The sequence below is a fragment of the Pongo pygmaeus genome, chromosome 9, assembly GCF_028885625.2.
Source record: "Pongo pygmaeus isolate AG05252 chromosome 9, NHGRI_mPonPyg2-v2.0_pri, whole genome shotgun sequence".
Taxonomy (NCBI): Eukaryota; Metazoa; Chordata; class Mammalia; order Primates; family Hominidae; genus Pongo; species Pongo pygmaeus.
Window position 1 is genome coordinate 34,079,679 of NC_072382.2, and position 9,351 is coordinate 34,089,029.

General features: G+C 41.9%; 1 pseudogene; it reads right to left on the reverse strand.

Annotated features, from left to right (window-relative positions):
- Positions 1-273: 273 nt before the first annotated feature.
- Positions 274-8,741, reverse strand: LOC129008125 (small ribosomal subunit protein eS24-like; annotated as a pseudogene).
- Between the last annotated feature and the right edge of the window lie 610 nt (positions 8,742-9,351).

Consider the following 9,351-nt stretch of genomic DNA (forward strand, 5'->3'; position numbering starts at 1 on the left):
GCTGAGGCACGAGAATTGCTTGAACCTGGGAGGCAAAGATTGCAGTGAGCCGAGATTGCACCACTGTACTCCAACCTGGGTAACAGAATAAGACTCCATCTCAAAAAAAAAAAAAAAAGAGAAAGAAATATGTACCTTAGAGGGTTTAGATAAGTGACTACAGTACAGCGATAAAATGGAATACATTGCAGCATTAAAACGAATAAGATAGACCTTTACTTTTTAAAGTTTTTAGTTTATTAATCTTCTTGTGAAAAATCCACAACAGCCACAAATAACATCATTGCAGCACCTTTACTCCTTCGGCTTTTTGCCAGCACCAGCATTGGCCTTTGCAGTCCCCCTGACTGTCTTCATTCTGTTCTTGCATTCCTTTCGTTGCTTTCTTGAGGTCTTTTTCTTCTCATACAGGCCATGTCTTGAAAGTCAATGTTTGGGTTCATTTTTCTTTGCATAATCCAGGGAATCATAAATCATGCCAAAGCCAGTTGTCTTACCACCGCCAAAATGAGCTCTGAATCCAAATACAAAGATGACATCCGGTATGGTCTTGTACATTTTGGCTAGTTTTCCCTGAATTTCTGTCTTAGGCACTGTTGCCTTCCCAGGGTGAAGGACATCAACGACCATTTGTTTCCTCTGAAGTAGTCGGTTGGACATGAACTTTCTAGTGCAGATAGTTACCATGCCATTCATGATGGCAGTCTATCCTCAGAAAGCCAGGGAGGAAAAGAACAGATAGACTTATTTTTATTTACGTAAAAAGATATCTAAGACATGTTTAAAAATGTAAGTCACATATGATCAATTTCCGTAAAATAAAGACTAATAAATATACTAATGTTAATATATGCACAAAAACATATATGAATTTGTAAAAATAACATATTTTGCTTACATAATCAGTAAAGAAAAAAGAATATAAGCAATCAGTAAATCTTTGAATAAATTTAATAATGTTCACTGGTAAAATTTCTTCATTTTAAAAATGGTTTTAAGCAAAACAAGTTAACTGGACCAGGACTGGTTCTAGGTGTTTTCCGATGCATCCTCTTAACTAACAACAATAACAAAAGCTGACTAACCACTTATCACAAGCAGTGGTTAAGGGAAATTCCTGCATAGCGTAAAATTTTGAGCTAGATCTCTAGGCCAAATTTATTTATTACAGTTATGATATAAAGGGTGCTAAGCAATTATTAAGTATCTAGGCCAGACTTGGTGGCTCATGCCTTTAATCCCAGCACTTTGGGAGGCTAAGGTGGGTGGATCACCTGAGGTCAGGAGTTCAAGACCAGCCTGGCCAACATGGTGAAACCCTGTCTCTACTAAAAATACAAAAATTAGCCGGGCTTGCTGGCATGCACTCATAATCCCAGCTACTCAGGAGGCTGAGGCATGAGAATCACTTGAACCCGGGAGGCAGAGGTTGCAGTGAGCTGGAATTGCACCACTGCACTCCAGCCTGGGTGACAGAGACTCCATCTCAAAAAAAAAAAAAAAAAAAAAAAGTATCTAAAAGACTGTACTAATTTGGAACCCATGTTAGGCCGGGCGCGGTGGCTTATCCTTATAATCCCAGCATTTTGGGAGGCTGAGGCAGGTGGATCATCTGAGGTCAGGAGTTCAAGACCAGCCTGGCCAACATGGTGAAACCCCTGTCTCTACTAAAAATACAAAAATTTGCCAGGCATGGTGGTGCCCTCCTGTAGTTCCAGCTACCTGGGAGGCTGAGGCAGGAGAATCGCTTGAACCCAGCAGGTGGAGGTTGCAGTGAGGTGTGATCGCACCACTGTACTCCAGCCTGGGCAACAGAGTGAGACTCTGTCTCAAAAATAAATAAATAAATAAATAATGTGTAACCCATCTTAAAACACCATTTTAGGAAATACTATGCTGCTATAAAAATATACTAATTTGTTTTTGTTTTTGAGACAGAGTCTTGCTCTGTTGCCCAGCCTGGTGTAGTGGCACAGTCTCGGCTCACTGCAGCCTCCACTCCCAGGTTCTAGCAATTCTTGGGCCTCAGCCTCCTGACTAGCTGGGATTACAGTCACATATCACCACACCCAGCTAATTTTTGTTTTGTTTTGTTTTGTTTTTTTGAGACAGAGTTTCGCTCTGTCGTCCAGGCTGGAGTGCAGTGGCGTAATCTCGGCTCACTGCAACCTCTGTCGCCTGGGTTCAAGCGATTCTCCTGCCTCAGCCTCCCGAGTAGCTGGGATTACAGGTGTGTACCACCATGCCCAGCTATTTTGTACTTTTAGTAGAGACAGGGTTTCACCATGTTGGCCAGGTTGGTCTCAAACTCCTGACCTCGGGAGATTCATCTGCCTTGGCCTCCCAAAGTGCTGGGATTACAGATGTGAGCCACCGCACCCGGCCAGTTTTTTGTATTTTTAGTAAAGACAGGGTTTCACCATGTTGCCCAGGCTGGTCTCGAACTCCTAAACTCAGGCAATCTGCCCTCCTTGGTCTCCCAAAGTGCTAGGATTACAGGCATGAGCCACCATGCCCGGCCAAAAATACACTAATCTAACTCAAGGATTTAGATAAATATGTACTATCCTTAAAGAACAGGCAAATAGGTTCTATCCTATTTCCACTTAAGAGAAATAAGTTAATCAATGGCCAAAGGAGAGAAAATGTGCTTAGTAGAACCAGATTTGTTCACTTTAGTTCAGTCTCTCTGTTGGTCCAAAATATTTAAAGAATGAATTGACTTTCATACTGATTCTCTACTAAAACCTCATCATATTACTTATACACAGACACACATAGGCATCTATGTGCATGCAAACACATCCAACTTGCTTATTCCCACTGTTACACCAGTACTCATCTAGAGCTGATAAAACACCAAATTATATGGGCACCCATCTAAGCAAATTAGGAAGTGTTGCTTTTCCTGCATTTGCAAAACAAATCCAACATTTTAAAAACACAGCCTAACACAGTTTCAGCTTCTGAAATGAGGAAACAGATGACTAGCTTAAGGAAATCCTAGACCAGATATTTATAAGTTCCAAAGATATCACAGTTGTTGTGCTTCTTTTTAAAACAAGCCTTTTCTAAAGAAGAATTATGACTAATTAAGTATGAGTGCATGAGCATATGCAGGAAATTTAATAAAAATCCAACAAATTAGGGCACAGTCCAGGAAAATCTCTTGGGGGTTATGTTCCTTGCAAGTAGATAAACATCTTTCTTTCTAAAGGTTAATGTTCTTTAAACAGTTCAAAACTGGCATCATAGGAAGATGGTGCCATTTTGTACGTGACATTTTTGCTATTCCTTTCTTGTCAAAATAGAAAAATATTCTGAAAAGTAAAGGAAATTAATTTGTAAACACTGAGTGTAGAGGAGAGTTTAATTTTTTTTTTTTTTTTTGAGATGGAGTTTCACTCTTGTTGCCCAGGCTAGAGTGCAATTACGCAATCTCGGCTCACTGCAACCTCCTCCTCCCGGGTTCAAGCGATTCTCCTGCCTCAGCCTCCCAAGCAGCTGGGATTACAGGCATGCGCCACCACGCCCAGCTAATTTTGTATTTTTAGTAGAGACAGTATTTCTCCACGTTGGTCAGGCTAGTGTTGAACTCCAGACCTCAGGTGATCCACTCACCTCGGCCTCCCAAAGTGCTGGGATTACAGGCCTGAGCCACACTCCCCCACCCCGGCCTAATTTTTTTTTTTTTTTTAGAGAGGGTCTTACTCTGTCACTCAGACTGCAGTGTAGTGGCACAATCACAGCTCACTGCAGCCTTGACCTCTCAGGCTCAAGCAATTCTTTCACCTCAGCCATCTAAGCACCTAGGACCACTGGCATGCACTGTCACGCCCCACTCTGCTAATTAAAAAAAAAAATTTTTTTTGTAGATACAAGGGACTCGCTATGTTACTCCAACTCCTGGGCTCAAACTGTCCTCCCACCTCAGCCTCCCAAAATGCTGGGATTATAAGTGTGAGCCACTGCACTCAGGCCTTAAATTTTTTTTTTTAATCCTGAATCACAGGTCAAAAATAAACTAATTCTTTGGATATTATTTTCTTTGCTACAACAAAAGTTTGCCTAAATATTCTGCAGGCCGGGCATGTTGGCTCATGTCTATAATCCCAGGTACTTGGGAGGCTGAGGCAGGAGAATGGCTTGAGCCTAGGACATCGAGGCTACAGTGAGCCATGATCTGCCACTGCATTCCAGCGACACGGCAAGACCCTGTCTAAAACAAAAAACAAACAAACAAAAAAACTGCAGATCACAACTGCTGTAATGCAAACAAAAATATCTATAGCTCAGTAGGGTTTAACTTCTTCTGAAATGTTACAGAATAGTTCTATTTGCTCCTGAGTACCGGGTTCCATTACAGCTTTGCATCTGTCTCTGGGAATTATGTTACAAAATGCCCAGCTTTGCTTATGTATTACTTTGTTTTAATATTTTCTAGTTCTTAAATAACACGCTGTTAAGGCCCACATTCGGGAAAAAGACAAATCACTGAAAATGACAAAGTATCAAGTAGAAGGGCTATGTAGTGAACACATTAAAAGGATTATTTTATTTCATAGCACTATCACAATAAAAATCATAATATACCCTTTTTTCCTTCATTTCTCCAAGAAAAAACTATATCCTTATAAATAATAATGTACTCTATTGTAAAAGAAGATACCATATTAAACTTCAACTGATAATCTTTACCTTAGAGCTACACAATTCCCACTTTCCCTTATACTATGAACATTCATAATAAGAAATTTAAATTTTCATATAGACTTTAACTCACTTTTAACATGAATTTTTAAAGGTTAGGGACTCAGGCCAGGCACCGTGCTTCATGCCTGTAATTCTAGCACTTTGGGAATCTGAGGCGGGCGGATCATTTGAAGCCAGAAGTTTGAGACCAGCCTGGCCAACATGGTGAAACCCTGTCTCTATTAAAAATACAAAAAATTAGCTGGGCGTGGTGATGCATGCCTGTAATCCCAGCTACTTAGGAGGCTGAGGCAGAAGAATCACTTGAACCCAGGAGGCAGAAGTTGTAGTGAACTGAGATTGTGCACTCCAGCCTGGACAACAGAGCAAGACTCTGTCTCAAAAAAAAAAATAAATAAATAAATAAATAAAAATAAAGATTAGGGACTCATACATAAAAGGCCAATTTCCTTTATATAAATATGTGCCTCCTACAAATCATTAAGAGACTGCCTTGATTCAAAAATGGACAAAAGTATTAATATTTATACTGCAGACATGCTCATACATTTGTTAAATAATGTATATATAATTCTTTGTACCATTGTTTATAACAGCAAAAGATTATAAATAACCCGGAAATAAATTATGGCATATCCATACAATGGAATACTGTGCAGCCATAAAATAAAAATGAAGCAGCTTTCTATGCAGTAATATGGAACAACTACCAAGCTATATACTGAAGAAAGCAAGATCTAAATCTAAAGACTCTGTCCACTGAGTCTCCACTAAAAATACAAAAATTAGCCAAGTGCAGTGGCGCACACCTGTAGTCCCAGCTACTCAGGAGGCTGAGACAGGAGAATCGCTTGAATCCAGGAGGCGGAAGTTGCAGTGAGCCAAGATTGCACCACTGCACTCCAGCCTGGGTGACAGAGTGAGGCTCAGTCTCAAAAACAAACAAACTGAAAAACTCCTAGTCTATCCCACCCCAAGAAATGCATCCTCTCATCTGTAGTGAAAAGAGGGGTTGTCCAAATTTTAAAGTTTTAAAACCCATTTTAAGTCGATGTTTTTTGCAGAATATATTTTTCTGCATGATTTTATTTATTTATGTATTTATGTATTTATTTTGAGGCAGGTTCTTGCTCTGTCACACGGGCAGAGTATAGTAGTGCCATCATGGCTCATTGCAGCCTTGACCTCCTGGGATCAAGCAATCCTCCTGCCTCATTTTTTATTTTTTATTTTATTTTTTTCAGATGGAGTCTCATTCTGTTGTTCAGGAGTGTAGTGGTGTGATCTCAGCTCAGTGCAACCTCCACCTCCTGGGTTCAAGTGATTCTCCTGCCTCTGCCTCCCAAGTAGCTGAGATTACAGGTGGTACGTGCCACCATGCCCAGATAATTTTTTGTATTTTCAGTAGAGATGGGGTTTTACCATGTTGGCCAGGCTGGTCTTGAACTCTTGACCTCAAGTGATCCATTCACCTCGGCCTCCGAAAGTGGTGGGATTACAGGCATGAGCCACCACATCCAGCCTTTTTAAAATGTTTTGTAAGCTGGGCGCGGTGGCTCACGCCTGTAATCCCACCACTTTGGGAGGCTGAGTGGGCAGATCACGAGGTCAGGAGATCGAGACCATCCTGGCTAACACAGTGAAACCCCATCTCTACTAAAAATACAAAAATTAGCCGGGCGTGGTGGTAGGCACGTGTAGTCCCAGCTACTCGGGAGGCTGAGGCAGGAGAATGGCGTGAACCCAGGAGACAGAGCTTGCAGTGAGCCGAGATCATGCCACTGCACTCCAGCCTGGGTGACAGAGCGAGACTTTGTCTCAAAAAAAAAAAAAAAAAATGTTTTGTAGAACAAAGTCTCACTATATTGCCCAGGCTGGTCTCCAACTTCTGGTCCAACTTCTGGGCAGAAGTGATCCTCCCGCCTCAGCCTTCCAAAGTGCTGGGATTAGAGGTGTGAGCCACCACACCTGGCTATCTAGTTTTTAATTTGTATACATTCATGGGGCACAAGTGCAATTTTGCTACATTAGTATATTGCATTGTGGTAAAGTCAGGGCCTTCAGTACATCTATCACTGGAGCAACACACATTGTACCCACCAAGCAACCTCCCATCATCCATCCCCTTCCCACCCCTCCATCCCTCTGAGTCTCCACTGTCCATCTACATACATTTATTTTATAAGTTCATTTACATTTATAGTATTTACTCTTATCAAGTCAATCACGGAGAACAATGAAGTCTAAAGTCATTTTGATGAATGTATAAAATAGAAATCGGGAATTATGTGTAATCATTTGTCTTACATCTGCGTCTGCTTCAAATTTTGTTGTTGTTGTTGTTTGTTTTGTTTTGTTTTGTTTTTTGAGACAGGGTCTCACTCTGTCGCCCAGGCTGCAGTGCAGTGGCGCGATCTCAGCTCACTGCAACCTCTGCTTCCCGGGCTCAAGGGATCCTCCCACCTTAGCCTCCCCCGAGTAGCTGGGCCTATAGGCACCCGCCACCATGCCCAGACAATTTTTTTTTGTTGAGATGAGTATTTCGCCAGTATATGTTGCCCAGGCTGCTCTGGAATTCCTGAGCTCAAGCAATCTTCCTGCCTCAGTCTCCCAAAGTGCTGGGATTACAGGCATGAGACACCGTGCCCAGCCCAATTGGCTTTTATACTTTGTTTTGGTTGTATAGTATCACAATACTCATCAAGCAAATATGGTGTCACAAGAAGTAATAGATGTTGGTGTTTTATGCTGTTGTTTTTTTAACAGCGTGCCTTGGAACTTCAAGTTGTTCTTTAATTAAACTCATTTAAAAATACAGATCTGTAATAAGTCTGTTTCAAAATTTCATCACTAATAACATCTAACAATGATCTTATAGATGTCAGATGAGAAACACCCAAAACTTAACATAAGCATGAGATCTATCTATAAGATACCATGAGATGGCATACGTTGCTCTGCATTACAAATTATTATTATTACTATTTTATTAATTTTTTTTTTGAGACGGAGTCTCTCTCTGTCGCCCAAGCTGGAGTGCAGTGGCGCGATCTCGCCTCACTGCAAGCTCCGCCTCCCGGGTTCACGCCATTCTCCCGCCTCAGCCTCAGGAGTAGCTGGGACTACAGGCGCCCGCCAACACGCCCGGCTAATTTTGTTTTTGTATTTTTAGAAGAGACGGGGTTTCACCGTGTTAGCCAGGATGGTCTCGATCTCCTGACCTCATGATCCGCCCACCTCCGCCTCCCAAAGTGGTGGGATTACAGGCGTGACCCACCTCGCCCAGCCTTTTTTTTTTTTTTTTTTGAGACGGAGTTTCTCTCTTGTTGCCCAGGCTGGAGTGCAATGGCGCAATCTCAGCTCAGCGCAACCTCCGCCTCCCGGGTTCAAGCGATTCTCTTGCCTCAGCCTCCCGAGTAGCTGGAATTACCGGCATGCCCCACCATGCCTGGCTAATTTTGCATTTTTAGTAGAGATGAGGTTTTTCCATGTTGGTCAGGCTGGTCTCAAACTCCCGACCTCAGGTGATCCACCCACCTCGGCCTCCCAAAGTGCTGGGATTACAGGAGTGAGCCACCACGCCCGGCCACCACAAATTAATTTTTATCCAAAGCAAATGAAAATTCAGAACCAGAGTCATGACGCATGAAGCAGGTCATCTGAATCAAAGTGTAGCTCATTGGCTTACAAGCCACACATCTTTTGGCAAAGAAAAATTACAAATTTGGCAAAATAATATTGGTATTTCATTAGACATCATGTCTAACATATTAAAAGAAAAACTTCAGCTGAATTAAATTTAAAGGAGTTTGAGCAATGAAGGATTTGCAAATTGGACAGCCCCCAGAATCACAGCAGATTCAGAGATACTCCAGGGATGCCTCATGGTCAGAAAAAATTTATAAACAAAAAAGGGAAGTGATGTACAGAAGTCAGAAGTGAGGTAAAGAAACAACTGGATTGGTTACAGCTCAGCGTTTGCCTTATTTGAACACAGCTTGAACACTTACCAGTCTATGAGTGGTTGAAGTATGACTGCTGGGATTGGCCAAGACTCAGTGATTGTTACAGGCACATACTCCTAAGTTAGGTTTTCAATCTTTTTATCTATTAAGTTAGGTTGCAGTTCATCCACAAAGACTCAAATATGGAAGTATGGAGTCCTTTTCAGGCCATATTTAGTTTGCTTTAGCAGACTTAATGCATATTGTGTCACCCTGGAGTTGTACTGCTCAGAGATCCATTGCAGAGAGAATTTGCTGAAGAATACAATCAGCTGACGCTCACCAGCTGTAGCACCTTTGGGATCTGTCACAGCATTTCAACTCAGGGCACACTCATTCTAGGCAGCTCTCAGCCAATGACTGAGCATGGCTTGGAGCTTGGGCCTGGCCATTTTTGCCCAACACAGAAGTCCTCTATAGGTAATCTTTGCATTGCAGCTGTCTATTGGATAGGTCAAGACTTTCTCAGGGCTGCCCCAGAGCCCAAAGCACTGCCTATCCAATTTTCAGTTCTTCCCTCACTCCTCTTACAAGTGCCAGACATTTATCACAGACTGAAGACTTTTCCTGACTTCTCTCTCTCTACCCTCTATCTTTCAAAGGTCTTATCCCCAATACATTTCTTGCCCTTCTA